Source organism: Jaculus jaculus, chromosome 19 (assembly GCF_020740685.1).
Source record: "Jaculus jaculus isolate mJacJac1 chromosome 19, mJacJac1.mat.Y.cur, whole genome shotgun sequence".
Classification (NCBI taxonomy): Eukaryota; Metazoa; Chordata; class Mammalia; order Rodentia; family Dipodidae; genus Jaculus; species Jaculus jaculus.
In genome coordinates this window covers 46,994,824-47,012,701 of record NC_059120.1, presented here as the reverse complement: position 1 = coordinate 47,012,701, position 17,878 = coordinate 46,994,824, and the positions used below count along the sequence as shown (strand labels likewise).

Here is a 17,878-nt window from a genome sequence, read left to right as displayed (position 1 = left end):
GGGGAGGTTATCACCCAGAATAGGATGAGACTTCTCATTGGTATGTCTCTAATGTTTCTATAAGCAAGTGTTCCCCTCACCCTGCTCTGTAAGTAACTCCAATGAACTCATTGGCTCAACAAAACTTGTTTTGATTTGTCATATGTGCCCAATCTTGGGTGAAGACTTCTCCCTAGTGGGAAAAATGATATATTCTTCTCTGCTTCTTTCTCCTCCTACTTCAAGAATATACAACACAATTTCTGTCTTGAAAAGCCTGACCTGGAATTCACTATGTAGTCTTAGGGTGGCTGTGAACTCATGACAACCTTCCTACCTCTGCCTCCCGAGTGCTGGGATTAAAGACATGTTCCAATACCGGAGAGAAGAAGAAAATATTTATATTGATACAGGTCTTACATAGACCTTGCTGGCTTTGTCTTCAAAATCCTTCTGCTCCAATGTTCAGTTCTGAGATGACGGACGTGTGCCCCCATGCTCACCTAGGGCAGATACCTTGTGAAAGGTCATGGTGTGTGGGGAAATAGTATGAAAAATAGTAATGAATTACTGTTAACATACACAGCAATATATCTCAAAGTGGTAACACTTTTGAGCCACATACTTTAACATATATAGTTATACGCCTAGTCAAGTTTTATGCAAATTCAAAGAAAATTGTCTTCAGATATGTATTTTAAATATTTAATTATCTGGGCTGGAGAGATGGCTTAGCGGTTAAGCGCTTGCCTGTGAAGCCTAAGGACCCAGGTTCAAGGCTCGGTTCCCCAGGTCCCACGTTACCCAGATGCACAAGGGGGCCCACGCATCTGGAGTTCGTTTGCAGTGGCTGGAAGCCCTGGCGCTCCCATTCTCTCTCTCTCCCTCTATTTGTCTTTCTCTCTGTGTCTGTCGCTCTCAAATAAATAAATAAAAATTTAAAAAAATTTAATTATCTAAATAATTATGCTTCTCTTTCCAGAAGTAATTATGGTCTTCAGTTTCGTCATTTTGCTCAGACCTCTCACCCTGCATGAGGGCTGCAGGCAATACTTCTCCTTGCTGGTGTTACCATTATGTCTAGCTTCCTTTCACTTGAATATCATCACTTTGAAGGTGTATTTATCATTCATCTTTTGTGAAGTTTGCTCACCTGTTTCAGATAATTAATGCACGTCTTCCTAAAACTTTACTCCAACTCACCATGCATGTATCCTTTAATCTTACGATCTCAAAACATGCTAAACTCATCTTCTATTCACTTCCTTCTGAACTTTTCACTGTTATACTAACTATAAATACAGCTGCACAATTAAGCTTTCCCTCCCTAAGCACATGAACTTCAGTTACTTAAAGAATAATTTCCTGTTCACAGGGGAATTAGAATGAAACTGTTTATTTTATTTTATTTTGCATTTTTGTCCTTCAATGGAAAGGCTCCCTTGTATCCCTCCCATTGTGTCTCCACTCTTGGAGGAGAACTGCAGCCTTTCCATGAATCCATCTGGGCCATGTTCCATTTTTGAATTTACAACACTTTCCCAACTGACTCCCTCCTCATGAAACATTCCAAAATTTGAAGTTTAAACACAAGAAATACTTGACAGTGTTAAGACCCAACCAAGTAAAAGAACTATATGCTAAGTGTGTGTTGAGCACAGCCTCCATTGCAGGGAATGGTTTTTAGAATTATGAGATACAGGGAAGGCTTGAGCACATAAAGAATCAACAATGTGTAGCTGATATAAAAATTACTCCTGCAGCTAGGCATGGTGGCGCATGCCTTTAATCCCAGCACTCAGAAGGCAGAGGTAGGTGGATCGCCATGAGTCTGAGGCCACCCTGAGACTACATAGTGAATTCCAGATCACCCTGGGCTAGAGAACCCTACCTAGAAAAATCACACACACACACACAAAATACTCCTGTAGCACTGTGGAGATACCTCAGCAAATAAAGTGCTTCGTTCTCACGCACGAGGAGCTGTGTTTGGTCACCAGAACCCGTATAAAAATGCTAGACATTAGCAGCATGTTTTGGTAATAACAAAGCTTAGGAGGTGGAGACAGGAGGATCCCTAGATGCTCAATGGCTAATCAGTCTACCCTAATTTGTAAGCTCGATCTTGCCTCAAAATGATGTGGATAATATTGTGGGGGTTAATAGCTCAGGTCATCCTCTGACCGCCACGTGCACGTACATATGCACCTGCACTCACTCGTGCGCTTGGGCTCATATACATATCAGCACTTACACAAGCATGCACATTACACATGCAAAAAGAACAAAAGAAAAATCACTAGTAAAATTTTAGTATAATGCAGTATATATATAAAAAATCTGAAATCCTGATTTATTTTTTCACTGGTTAGGAACTTGATGATATAATCAATATAAGCATACTCTGATGAACATGTGTAGGTAAGTGTCATTGTGGATCCATTGTGAAAGGGCAAGTGTCAGCCAAGTTTGACTCCAACCTCAGGCTCTGGACACTTTCACAGCTTTATGGGCTGTGGACATCCCTGAGCTCATGGGCCTTTCTACACTTTCCAAGTCCAGTAACAGTAAAAGGAGTCCTAGTGATGAGATTCTCTTTGTGATTCTTTTCAATTGAGAAAACTTGTTTTTTTTTTTTTGTTTTTGTTTTTGTTTTAAATAGCCTGTGTGATGCTGGAGGTGGTAGTTCACACCTCTCTCTCTCAGGCTCTTATCCTTGCACGCTGGAGGCAGAGGCAGGAGGGTCAATAATTCATTCATGGAGGCTTGGGCAGATTGCTTCATGGTTAAGGTGCTTGCTATAAAACCTAACTGCCTTAATTTCCTCTTAGTCTCTGGAGACCTTTGAGAAGTTCTACAACACCAAGAGCTGCCCTGTCTCGGAGGATTCGCATGCTCTCCTTCATCTGCTCTTCCTTCCCCCTGCTCCATTTTCTACCCTCTTCCTACCTTAGTGATTCCTCCTTCATCACATGTTTCGCCTGCATAGGACCCTGAATGAAGTAGTTTCCAAAAACGAATTTCTGTTTTCCTTCTCCTCAGTATTAAGCCATAACATGAGTATTTTAACTTGGCACTATTCAAAGCCTGAAAGTCGGCCTACATTCTATGTTCTATACTCCCTCTGATATTTTCTTCTGCGACCCAAGGGCAGTGAGATGTATATTATATATATGTCAGATGCATGTTAGATGTAAGTATGTTTATGTTCCTTGGCTCAGTGTGCCATGGAACAAAATCCGGACTAGCACTGAGAAAGGGAAAAGATGTCATATAAATCATTTCTTTGTGCAGATAGAATTCTTTTTGCATCCTTCTCTAGTAAGCAACATGGAAATTCTTGATCTAAACCACATGAATAACATTCAGTACTAACTTTTCTTTTGCTATTCAAAGAAAAAGTTAAGAAAAGTGAAGCTAGCAAGTTATAAAGTGTTTGGAACTTCATAGTTTTACCTTATAAAAATACATAAGTAGGGCTGGAGAGTTGGCTTAGTGGTTAAGGTGCTTGCCTGTCTAACCTAAGGACACAGCTTTGGTTCCCCAGTACCCATATAAGCCAGATGCAAATAGTGGTTCATGTATCTGGGGTTTCTTTGCAGTGGCTAGAGGCCCTAGTGCACCCATTCTCTCTCTCCCTCATGAATAAAAATAAAATATTTTTAAAAATATATATAATTGCTGAGATTTCGTTTAGGTGAAAATACTTCACCTTTGATATTTCATAATATCAACTAATTCCATAATACAATGGCAAATCCAAGCACTTAGTAGGATTGTCTAGAGATGACAAATGACTGTAGAAAGATGGATTGCCAATAATGTATAGCCATCAGTCATTCACACATATTTATGTGTACTTCAAACAAACAAGTGAATTTTATAGCCAGGTAATCAAATATCAGTGAGGTTTGGAGCCATAAGACAATGAAATATATTTAGATTTAAACAAATAGCCTTAGTTTCTAAAACTACCATTGCTACATCCATTCTGAGAAGAGGGAAATTTTTCTATTATACAATAAAACACAATCTATGTTTCTGACAACCATGATACAACAATAAGATATGGAATCAATATTCTTAATTGCAAACAAAGTCTTAAAATTCTTGTATTTTTTCCCATCTTTTATTTACTGGCTATTAATTTAGTACCTGAATTCTAATTATTTTTTTTCCTTATTCCCAAACAGCTTAGCTATGGCAGCCCTGCCAAGAACTGCATGATCACTTGCTTCTAGACCTTGTAAATAATTGCTTGTGCAAGCCCACAGAAAGGTGATCTTTATGGAGTACTGAAGTAATTTGGCATGACATGCTTAGTCACTGTTATGTAACTACTGAGCTATGTAGCAAGATACTGCTGACAGCATAGTAAATTTATTTAGAATCCAGAAAGTACAACTGGTACTCTCATTTTAAAAAGGTAAATTTGGAATATTTGCATAGATATGTGTGCATATATATATATATGCACATATATCTATGTGTGTGTATAAATATATATATATATATATATATATATATATATATATATACACACACACACACATACACACACACACACACACACACATATCTATGTAAATTTTTTTAGACTGTCAGGATGATATAGTTGTAGAGTTGGGGTAAAAGAAGCTTCTTGCCAAGCTTAAATTCTCTGCTTCCTACATCTTGGCAAGATTTTACCCTGGCAGGCAGAATTTCATCACCACCAACCCCAGAACATGTCTATTTAGGAAACTAAGAAAAGAATAACTCTCTGAGCACACTACACTCTCTCCACCCCCAGATTGTTGTTCCATAGTAGCTATAACTAGAAGTAGATCTATATAGTTAGCAAAGTTCTTTGAAATATATGTGTTACTTTCACCAAATATCAAATATAGATTATGTTGTGTTGCAAACAATAGAAATGCAGTGAAGGGTTATTCAGAAGCTACAAGCAATTGCTACACACTTGAAATGTTATTTGTGATCTTACCACTGCTTTCAATAGCTTTATAACTACTTCTACCTCCCAGTAGATTCTATCATAATTCATTTAGCACTTCAGATTGGATTATTCTTTTTTAAAGCAGATATTTTATGGGTGCCATTTTTTGTATAGCTTTTATGACATTTTTGCCAAAAAATAACATGTTAATTGTTTTCCATATTCAAAATGATTTATCAGAAGTTTGGTGGACTAAATATGAAAGTGTCTTAGGCAAAATAAAAGACTGACTATTAGATTGGTATGAACACTAATCCTCTTGAGCACATCTAAGGTAAATGAGGAAGCAGGCTAGAGGACCATAACCCTATTTCTGGTTTTGGAGGAGTAAATTTAAGTGAATGCCTACAGAAACAAAAGTTAGTTCACTGACTTTGAAGACTCTGCAATAGAAAAAGATTTCTGGAATGTAAAGCAAAGGCTCCCAGTTCAGTTTGCTAAAGAGTAGATAATAAGAGGGAGGGAAGGAAAATCAGTGAAGCTGGATCTCAAGGAAGAGAAAAATTTAAAAGCTTATAGTTTGACATTATCCCAGCATGATTAGCATTTAATGTCCATAATACAAAGACGGCTTCAGTAGGTAAAATCTTCAAGCAGAGGAAGAAAGAAAAAAAAAAAAAAAAGACGGGTGACAAGGTCAAGGGGTACTACTTTCAGGGATTAGGAAAAAGATGAATGATTGACAATGATAAAAATAAATAGCCAAGTGCTCACTTTGGCAGCACTTATAATAAAGTTGGAATGATACAGAGAACCTTAGCATGGCCCCCTGCACAAGGATGACACACAGTCATGAAGTGTTCTGTATTTTTACAAGCAGCAGACCACAAAAACCAAAGTTAAAGATAGCACAAAAATTAAAAAGGCCAAGAAAACACCAAACCACATAATCTGGCACAATATGGCAGTTATTAAATGAAACCTCACAGTTATTACCCTAAATATTAATGGCATTAACTCACCAATCAAGAGACTTAAGCCAATAGGGTGGATCAGAAAATTAGACCCCTCAATCTGATGTCTTCAAGAAACCCACCTCACCACAAAAAACAGATACATCCTCAGGGGGATAGGGTAGAAAACGATATTCCAAGCAAACGGAAATAAGAAGCAAGCAAGTGTAGCTATACTTATACCGAACAAAATAGATTTCAGATTAAAAGTAATCAAAAAAGACAAAGAACGTCACTTCCTACTTATCAAGGGAATGATCCAGCAAGAGGATATCACAATCATTAATCTTTATGCATTGAATAGAGGTGTACCACAATTCATAAAACAAAATTTACTAAACAATAAAACAAAATAACCACCAACACCATCATAGTTGGGGACTTCAATACTCCACTATCAATAGATAGATGATCCAAACAGAAAATTAACAGGGGGGTAAGAGAGTTCAACAACAGCATAGATCAATTAGACCTAATGGACATCCACAGAACCTTTTACACAAAATTCATAGATTATGCATTCTTCTCAGTGGTCCATGAAACTTTCTGTAAAATGGATAATATACTGGGTCACAAAGCCTGCCCCCATATGTTTAGGAGGAATGACATAATTTCCTGCTTGATATCAGATCAAAATGCTGTATTGGTAAAAATCAACAACAAAAGATGTGCCAGGAACCCAACCAACTCCTGGAAATTGAACAACAAACTCTTAAACAATAAGTGGGTAGTGGACAAAATAAAAAATGAAATTTCAAAATTTATAGAAATTAATTACAATAAGAGCACAATGTACCAAATCTGTGGGACATAATGAAGGTAGTCCTCAGGTGAAAATTCATTGTACTAAATGCCTTCATAACAAAGATAATTGATCCCAAATCAATCACCTAGCCATCCAAGGCATTGAAAAAAAAAAAAAAAAACAAACAAGAAGTATGGAAGCCATAAAGCTCCAGACAAAAAGAAATAATTAAGATCAGAGCAGAAATTAATGACTTGGAAACTAAGAAAATCATTGATGGAACAAAGAGCTGGTACTTTGAAAAAATAGACAAGATTGATAAACCCATGGAAAATTTGATCATCTGAAAAAAAAATACTTCAAATTAACAAAATTAGAAATGAAAAAGGAAGGATCACAACAGACATAAGTGAAGTTGGCAGAATCATCAGGACTTACTTCAAAAACCTCTACTCCTCAAAATTGGATAATAGGGATGAAATGGATGAATTCCTGGACACATGCCACCTACCAAGACTAAACTCAGAGCAGATTAATCTCCTAAGCAAACCTATCACAAACAATGATGAGGACTGACCTTAATCTTCTACAGCTTCTCTCTCTTTCTTCTCTCTCTTTTATATTACTTACTTTTTTCTTCCTTCTCTTCATGAGCACTGACCTGTAACTTCCAGTACCAGCAGGTGGCTATCATCCAAAATGAGATTTGATCAGAGAGACCTACACAGTTTCCTAAAAGAATGACAGATTTCTGTTAGAGTACTTGATGACCCAACAAAGATCAATGGAAAGATGCTACTGCCGAAGACACCATATACAGTTGACAAGTAACATGGAGTGACATGGCTGAAAGTTGGAAGAGAGTCAGTCCCCAGACAGTCAGTGCGTCCAGTGTCAGAAGGTGCTACATGGGTGACTGGGGGAAAATGACCAATATATCTCCAAGCAACTCATGGTCTAACCTACTTAGCAGCAGATAAACTTTTGTGATGCTCACACAAGTGTAATAGTGGCACACAGCCTTGGTGGAAAACCAGCTGCTCTTAATTTGGCTAACTAGTCTGCTCACTGAAACAGGACCCATAGCTGGAGCTGAGAAACAAGTCAGAACCATATCCAAACATGAGCCCCCTCTCAATTATCAAGCTACTACCAACTGTGTGGCCTATAAGAGGGAATACACCTATTAATTTTTTTCTAAAAATAAATAAGAGTTATGCCATTTAATTGGTGTAAACTTTATTCTCCATTGGAGAATCTGCTTCTCTTTCTCAGATACACACAGATCCTAAGGAGAGAATCATCCCATCATACCTCAAAAGGGCACCAGCTGAAACTAAGAATAATTATCAAAACAAGCAAGGGTAATGTTTTCTTGGTAAACCTGGTACCAGCACAAGGGTGAAGGAGATCAACACAGAGAACAATCAACTCCTACCAAATCAGATATCCAGAGACACAGAGTTTCCCAAGCCCTCATCACTGAAGCAGAACTAAAATGAACCCAACATGACTCAGGGAAATTTTGCGGAAGAGGGGGCAGAAAGAATGTCAGAGCCACACATTGGGTCATGATATACAGAGACATTTCCTCTTACCAATAACTGAGGGCTAACTCCACAATGCATGATCCACATACTTCAACAAGGAGGGACCAGGGGGAGGGGGAAGGACATGGAGGAGGTTAACAATGGCACCAACTTGACTGTATTCACTAAGTAAAAAACTAATTAATAAAAAAAAATCTTAAACGAATAAATAAAAGTCAGTGTTTCTCATGCAAAAAAGAAACAAAAACTAAACAATAAAAAGTGAAACAACTCAATCAAAAAATGGGGCAGAGAACTACACAGGGAGATCTAAGAAGAAGAAATACAAATGGAAAACACAAACTTAAGAAAATGTTCAACATCCCTAATTGTCAGGGAAATGCAAATTAAAGCAACAATGAGATTCCACCTACCCCAGTAAGGATAGCAAACATTAATAAGTCTAATGACAATGAATGCTGGTGAGGTTGGGGAGAAGTAGGAAGCCTAATTCACTGTTAGTAGGAATGCAAGCTGGTATAACCACTATTGAAAGAAATATGGAGACTCCTGAAAAACATGACTATAAAGGTACCAACAGACCCTGTTATTCCCTTACTGGGCATTAATCCTAACATCTCCAAACCTCATCTCAGACATATTTGCTCAGCCATGTTTATAGCTGTTCAATTCATAATAGCTAAGAGCTGGATACAACCCAGATGTCCATCATTAGACGAATGGATAACTAAGATGTGGTATATCTACATGATGGAATTGATATGCAGCAATAGGAAAAATGACACAATGAAATTTGAACAAAAATGATCAAACTTGGGACAGAACATTCTCAGTGAACTCACCCAATCACGGGAAGATAATTGTTGCATTGTCTCACTCATCTGTGGCTCCTAACCTATATCTTCCTGTGATGCTGACATACCTAATAAACATCTAAAGGACTGGACAACAGGTATGGTAGAGCTGGTAGGGAAGGAACAAAAAACTGGACCCAAATGGAAATGGTACCATAAAAACCTACATCCTGAAAGACATACTATAGAGTCAAACCTTCATCAGGTGCTAAGAGAGAATACCTGATTCACAGGGGCCTGAAGGGGTTATGATAAAGGCTATCCTCAGTCTTCTTCTTCCTCTTCTTCTTCTTCCTCTTCCTCCTCCTCCTCTTCTTCTCTCTCTCTCTCTCTCTCTCCTCACTTTTTCTTTTATATTACCTATATTTGTGTTTCTTCTTCTCCCTTGGCACTGACCTGCAACTCCCAGTACCAGCATGTGGGTAACATTCACAATGAGCTGTTGATCAGAGAGACCTACAAGGTTTACCAAAAGAAGACAGAATTCTGTCAGAGTACTTGATGAACTATCATATGCTTTTTGGAGAGAACATGTAGTGACCTGGCTGGAAACCGGAAGAGAGTCAGTCCACAGACAGTTAACTTGTCTAGCGCCAGAAGGTGTTACATGAGCAACTGGAGGAAAATGACCAACATCTGTCTAAGCAACATGTGGTTTAAGTTACTCAAGAACTACCAAGCGTATGCTCACACAGTGTACTAGTGGCTCACAGCCATGGTGGGTTACCAACTGCTCTTGATTTGGCTAACAGATCCACTCAATGAAACAGAACCCATACCTGGGATAGGGAAATAAGTCAGAACCATATACAAAAATGAGCCTTCTCTCCAATATCAAGCACCCACCAGTAGTGGACTGCAAGAGGGCCTACACCTACTAAAGTCTCTCTAAAATACGCATGGGCATCCATATATCTTGCACTGACCTCACTCTCCATCAGAGAATTTGCTTCTCTTTTTCAGATGGATGTAGAACCTGAGGAGAGAATCAGCCATCACACCCCGCCTGGGCACCAGCTGAAGCCATAGAGTTAGTGTGGCGATGAGCAAGAGCTGGTTTCTCGGTGAACCTGGTACCAGCACAAGGGTGAAGGAGACAGATACAGAGAACATTCAACTCCTACTAAATCAGATATCCAGAGGCACAGAGACTCACAAGACCTCCCATCACTGAAATAGACCTGAAATGAATCCAACATGGCTCAGAGACATTCGAGGAAGAAGGGGCAGAAAGATTGTTATGGCCATAAATTAGGATATTATGCACAGAGACATTGTCTTCCCCCAATAACTGAAGGCCACCCCCACCATGCAGCATCCACAATGCACAGGAGTGGGGCAACAGGGAGAAGGCTAGGGATGGTATCATCACGGCTGTATACACACTATATACATAACTAATTAAAAAAAAAAGAAAGAAATGGAAAAAACAAATAGATGGCCAAGAAAGATTGGGTAATTAGGTGGCACTGCTCTACCAGAACTCAATAGGAAACATTTATCCAAATGGGATTGGTTGAAAGGATTAGCTGTTCTGTGAGAGGTGGAGCTGCACTGAGATGCTGACTTTACAAAGCTGGGACATAATGTCCTTACCCTGGAGTTTAAATGAATTGGTCAGGGCTTAGAAGACAGCACACCAGTTAAGGGCTCTTGTTTACAAAACCCAGGTTGAACTCCCTTGTACCCATGTAAAGCCAAACACAAAAACCTGGCATTCAGTTGAAGCTGCAAGAAACCCTAGTGTATCCTTCCCCACATAGACACACACACACACACACACACACACACACACACACACTGAATAAATAAATAACGTGAATAATTTTTAATATATACATATAAATTAGTTTGATAAGAAGTGAGTTTCAGTGAATAAGATTATCTATAGATCAAGGCTGGAGAGATGGCTCAGCAGTTAGGCATAAACATGAAGGCCTGAGCAGAACTGAGAGCATGATTTCACTCTCCAAAACAAACACATAAATAACACATCTGTAATCCCAGTCCTTTGTGGAGCAGGATAACTGATAACACCTGGTGCTTATAAAGGAAAGGATAAGTTCTGGGATCATGATAGATTCTGGCTAAAGTATGAGCTGGATGAACAGCAATGGACCAGGACAGGCAATGTTCCTCTCAAGATGTTACACTGTGGCCACTTCGGGCAACTATAAGGGTTGCAACATGAGCACCTGAAAAACACACACACATAGAACGTGTGTGTGTGTGCGTGTGTGCTTCATTCCACATGCATGAATATACCAAAATTAAAAAAAAAAAAAAAAAAAGATTGTCACACTCAATTTTAACTGAAAAAATTTTTTTTTCCAAAACTATAACCTAGGGTTTGGAGAGCTGGTGCAGCAGTGAAGGCACTTGCCCCAAAGCCAAAAGATCCAGGTGCTATTGCCCGGTACTCACATAATCCAGATGCACAAGGTGGCACATGGGTCTAGAGTTCATTTGCAGCCACTAGAGACACCGGTTCCCTCATTCTTTCTCTCTTTCTATTTATCTGATCCCAAATAAATAAATAAAAATAAAAATAATAACATTGTCTAGCAATAAAACCTAGGAAAGGAGAAGCAGAAGACCACAGGGTATTATTTCTTGTTATTTAACATCTTATTGCTTGTTTGTTTCTTTTCAAATTGAAACCATGTGTATATGCTGATGCAAATAGCTAGAAGACAGAGTGCTGCAGACACAGGAAAGGGGAATTTTTCAGAACAAATTTCCTGAAGCCAAAGTTTGGGGCACCCAATGCATATTAGAAGGAATAATACTATGAGAAAGGGAGAGTAATTTACACTGAGGTAAATGAAGGAAAACTGAAGGGTGGTCACATGTAGGAAGTTTCTAAAAGACTAGGTGGTTTCTTTTAGTCTTGTTTGCTTAAAAATGAGAAAGAATTTGTGTCATCAAATAAGACTGATCTGGGATCTATTGGAATGGGTTAAAGAAGAGAGGTGTAATAACTATTTAGAATGTCAGATATTACTGGAATTCATCATGGTTGTTATTGAATACTGTCTCCACTCTCATTTACAATATAAGTTTAGGGATGGAGAGATGGCTTAGCAGTTAAGGCACTTGCCTGGGAAACCTGAGGATACAGGTTTGATTTCCCAGTACCCATGTAAGCCAGATGCAAAAGTGGGCAAATGCATCTGGAGTTCACTTATAGCAGCTGGAGGCCCTGTTATGGCCATTCTAATTCTCTGTCTGTCTCCCTTCTCTCTATCTCTCTCTGTTTGTGAAATATGTATATATATATATATACACACATACACACACACACATACGTGTGTGTGTGTGTGTGTGTGTGTGTGTATTTTAACGCATAGTCAAGCAAAATGTTTTCCTCTAAAATTCTCACTTGCACTGGAGAACTAACTTAGTGGTTGTTTATAAGTAATCACTTTCCATTCCTGGGAAAACATTATGGTATTTCACCATAATGATAAGATATTTATGATGATGAATCAAAAATCATAAAATTCATATTTGGTCAGTAGAATTCTGAGAATTGGGGTGGGATGTATGAGACAAGACAATGGACACATTATGTAAAGAATGGTATACTTAAGACCTGATATTCTCAGTGAGGTTCAGAATGTTGAAATGGGAACACTGATCTGCAAGGATGATCAGAGGTGGAAAGACAACCAGAGGATATATCAAGACATTGCATATGTATTCATATTTGGAGATAACCAATTCAGTTGTCACAACTAAGAAATAAATACTGGAGAGAACTACTGAAGCAGGAAATCCAGGGGTCAAGTTTATTCATAGCTGATGGATTCATCCTGGAGGGAAATGGACAACAGGCAAAGAGAACATCAGTTGAGAAGTTGTGAATATGGGATGACAGGTGACATAACCTGTTTATTTTATTAGTTACATAAGAGAAGAAAATAAATAACAAAGCAGAAATAGACATATAAAAACTCTACTTAATCCATTTTTTAAATTAGCAAAATGTAAATAACCCAACAGAGAATATAGAAGATAATAAAAATATGTTCATTGGAATTATTAATAAATTTTAAAATATGCATCTAAATATAATAATTTCATATTATTCTATTATCATTCAATATTATTAAATTATTCAATATTATTCATATTTTCTTTCTGTATATATATATTCCTGTAATTCATAATGGTTATTATTGGATACTGTCTGTACTCTTATTTACAATATAAGTTTAGGGCTGGAGAGATGGGTTAGCAGTTAAGGCACTTGCCTGGGAAAGAGAGAGAATGGGCACTCCTCTATGGCCTTTTGCACTACAAACTCCAGACACATGTGATGTACCACTTTGTGCATCTGGCTTTCCATGGATACTGGGGAATCAAACCAACTTCCAGCCTTTGTAAGCAAGCCTTTTAAATTGCTGAACTATCTCCCCAGACTGAAATCTAATAATTCATATAACTCATCTCTGTCCTTATTTAAACATAATGGCTGAGTCAGCTAGGCAAATGAGATAGACAAATTTAAAAGGGGAAGTCAATGTTATTGAAAGCATATGTTTAACTTTAACATTTATTAGTAACTTTAGAGAATGAATTTAGTGATTTCCATGGTCTCATTTAGCATTAATATTCTCCAGTATGTTGATATGTTTTCCTCTGGTATGCCCTACAGGACTATTTTATGTACTCAACTCTGAAGAATGGAATAGTTTTTGCATATTTTCATCATTAAGGGGACATGTTTGACTAAGAATAAAGCGGAGCCCATGATTATTTAGAATCTTTACTTGTGCCTACATTATCTCTATTGGCAAATAAATCTCCTTAACAAATTTGCATTTGATACTTTATTTCATGCATACATCAGTAATGTTTTATAGATGGTAGAAAGAAGTCACAAAATTATAATAAAAGCATTGGTTTGGCTCTTATATTTTCCTATCCCATGATTAAAATCAAATTATTTACATAGTCATGCTGTGAGCACTAGAGGATGATGAATGAAAACTAGAAGAAGATTTCTGGAAAAATAAATAATGAAAATAATGTGGATTGCATTTTAGTATTACTCCATGTTAAGATATATTTTCATTTTTGTATATAGTATTCGGTAGTCATACAGTTTCTCTTTTCCGTTACTTAGTCTTTACTTCACATCATTATGTAAAATAAAAATAGTATAATCATAATATATACCATATAATTTTAAGCAGTGTAACGTCCATGAACTAAGCAATTACAAGATATTCTGGAGTCAGAAGAAAAGTAAAAGAACTAATATCTGTGCCTAGAATTAGAACATATCCTTTGGTAGTTCTCATGGAGGATGGCAGAAGAAAATTTAAGAAATAACTATGGAAATAATGTGGTCATCCCTCAGCATTTTGATGCTCAGAGCATCCCATTTGTGTCCCCTTTGGCTGGCTGAATGGGTGCTATAACATCAGAGAGTAGAGATTTCAACTAGGGAACGTGCTAAGCAAGAAAATTGATAGGTTTGTGTGTGTGGTCTCATTTTCTCTTTGCCTTTTTCTTTTTCATCTTTCGTTTGAATTTTTTTCTTTTCTCCATATCATTGAGAAATTAAACTCAGCAAGGTAATCAGGAAAAATAAATACAGTTTGTTACATACATACATATTTTTATTGTTATTTATTTTACTTTATTTATTTGAAAGAGAGAGAAATCAGTCAAAGTATAAGCATTAGGACCTTTTTCTCCATCAAATGTTCTTCCCAGTAACACTTTTCCTTGCATCTTTGCTGAAGGATGTTTGTGTACCTGGAAGTTATCAAATAATGGAAATGCACACAGACTGAAATTGTTTAAGTGAACTTAGTCATGAGTCACTTTATTTAAAATATACTGACTACTAAACATACCTAAATAAGCCATAGTTTGCAATTTTAGTAAAATTAAACTACAGTTGCTGTTTTTTTTACAACATATTCATATTTCTTAATCTGTAATTTATATAAAGTTTCTGTTGGTCATAACTTCCAGAAACAACAAAGTCTGAACAAATTTCTTGCAAAAAGTAATGTAAGGTTGCGAGAATAAACTGTTGTAGACATTCCTTCACACAATTGTTGACAGTTGAACTAATGACTTGGGGCTAGGAACATTGCTTAATGGTTAAAGCACTTGATTACTTGAACTGATTACTAATCACAAGACAATTATTTTTCTTCCTTGTCTCATTTTGTATTTATGTTTAATTTATATTGTCATTAGTTCTAAATGCTTAGAATAAATAAAACCCTTCTTGTGAGTCTATATGTTTGAAAGGTATGTTATATTGGTAGACAGTCACTTTGGTTATGATATGAAATTGATAAATAAAACGGAGTATGTGGAAGCACAAATAGATCTGGACAGTTGTGTAGTATAATAAACTGTGTTATGTTATAGTGTATTGTCAGAATTAAAATACAACTAAATTTATAATTCTTCTGGAAAGAAAACAACACGGTCAAATTCACAGAGTTAGAAGATGGTGATTTATATCTGTGAGCATATCACATATAGTTAAGAAAGTAATACACTTTCACATTTTTATTATTTTTATTTATCTGCAGTAAGAGATGGAGAGAGAGAGGGGGGAGGAGGAGGAGGAAGGGGGTGGGAATACGGATGCACTAGGGTCTCTTGTCACTGTTGATGAATTCCAGACGCATGCATACCTTTGTGCATCTGTATTTACATGGATACAATGAAATGGAACCCAGGCCAGCAGGCTTTACAAGTAAGTACCTTTAGCCACTGAGTTAACTTTCCAGCCCTAATTTTACATTTAAACACAAAGGTCTCATAAATTCCTTAACTCCTCAGAGAACAATAAGATGAAAATTCCCTCTTTCAGAGGTATTATTGGACTTGATCCAAGTTTCCTCATGGAAATGAAGAACTGGATAGCTTTTGCCTTCTTTCTTTGTGTTGGAAGAACTAGGATGTGAGTGATGGAAAGGAGATTGGACTGGGATGGCTGGAGAGATGGCTTAGTGGTTAAGGAGCTTGCCTGTGAAGCCTAAGAACCCATGTTCTACTCTCCAGATCCCATGTTATCCATATGCACAAAGGTGAGGCAAGTGCAAGGTCTCACATGCCCACTGGGTGACACAAACATCTGGAGTTTGATTGTAGTGGCTGAGGTCCTGGTGTGCCAACTCTATCTCTCTTCTTTCCCTCTCTCTCTCTCTCTTTCTCTCTAAAATAAGAAAAATAAAAGAGATAGTAGATATTCAAGTGTTTAAAAATATTTAAACACAACAAAAAAGTATACCCCCACCACAAAATATGTGAATACTCATATAAAGTAACTAAGGCATGATTGGAAAATCCAAAATGGAATTAAATTTTTATATTTGTCTCAGCTTTCTAATTATTTTAAAAGATAGTTTTAATTGGCATTGGCATAACCTTGTTTATTAATGTTACTATTATTATTAACAACATATCTCATATGGATAGAATAGGTATTGGTACCCTTTTTCCCTCATCCTTGCTCTCATTCTGTTGGGGACCTTCCTCAGTGGGGTTATAGGTATTCTCTTTGGGGTTGTAGTTCATGCATTGTGGGGAGTAGCCGACAGAATTTTTTTGCGGGGAAGGGGAGGGATGCCTCTGTCCATGATGTCTCAACCTGTGGCTCTTACAATTTTTCCACTCCCTCTTCTACAAAATTCTCTGAGCCTTGGTGAGTGAGTTTTAAGCATACTTCAGTGATGAGCTCTCTACCTTTTTCCAGTCAGGATGGCAATCATTAAAAAGTCTAACAACAACAAATGTGGCCAAGGATGTGGAGAAAGAGGAACCTCATCCACTGTTGGTGAAAATATAAAGTTGTACAATCACTATGGTAATCAATATGGAGAGTCCAGAAAAGGATGAATGTAGAGCCACCAACAGACCCAGTTACTCCCTTATTGGGCATTTATCATAAATGCTTCATGCATCACCACAGAGATACTTGCTCAACCATGTTTGTAGCTGCTCAATTCATTATAGCTAAGAACTGGAATCAACCCAAGTGTCCATCATTGCTGCAAGTATTGTAACTGTGTTTTGCCTACTTTGATAGTTTTAACAGCACCATGTAATAATATAGTAGAATCTGTATTCACCAACATAGAAATATCTTTAGTCAATTTTAAGGAGGCATTGCTGAAAGAAAAATTAACCAGTAATAGTACCTAGATCTTAATCCTGTTGTTAGCAAGATGACCCAGTCTCATTTTACATCATTAAATACCAGGTTTTTCACTTGGTACTGCAACTTATTGATATCTTTATGGATACTTGAGAGGAAGGACTCATTCATGACATAAAGAATTTGAGCATTTGAGGCTGAGGTGATAGCTCCGTGAGTGAAGTGCCAGCCATATAAACCATGGGAAGTGAGTTCAAATCCTAACACCCATGTGAAGATGCTGGGCATCGAGTTACATGATTATAATTACAATGCTGGAGAGCCGTAGCCAGAATGTGCAGGACTCACTAGTTAGTCCTAGACACATGCAAGTGAATCCACATACATACAACCATGCATACACATATCCACACATACCACACACACATATACATATACAAAAACATTTGAACAGCGACCAAGAATGTGTATATAATAATTTCTGCATTAAACGAATATCTGAAAATTTTAGGGTTAGGACAAATATCAAATAATTCCTGATCAAGTGTCTTGTTAGATATTCCTTATGTCATTCCAGCTAGTAAAACTACACTACCATTCCTGTGTTGTATGATACCATTCAATATTCAAGTACAAGAATGCTTAGAAGCCTAGAACATTAAGA

General features: G+C 37.2%; 1 non-coding gene across 1 annotated transcript; it reads left to right on the top strand.

Annotated features, from left to right (window-relative positions):
• Positions 1–5,681: 5,681 nt before the first annotated feature.
• LOC123456111 lies at positions 5,682–5,787 on the top strand. The gene has a single exon (XR_006634332.1). It is a non-coding gene; the product is annotated as a U6 spliceosomal RNA (small nuclear RNA).
• Positions 5,788–17,878: the final 12,091 nt, after the last annotated feature.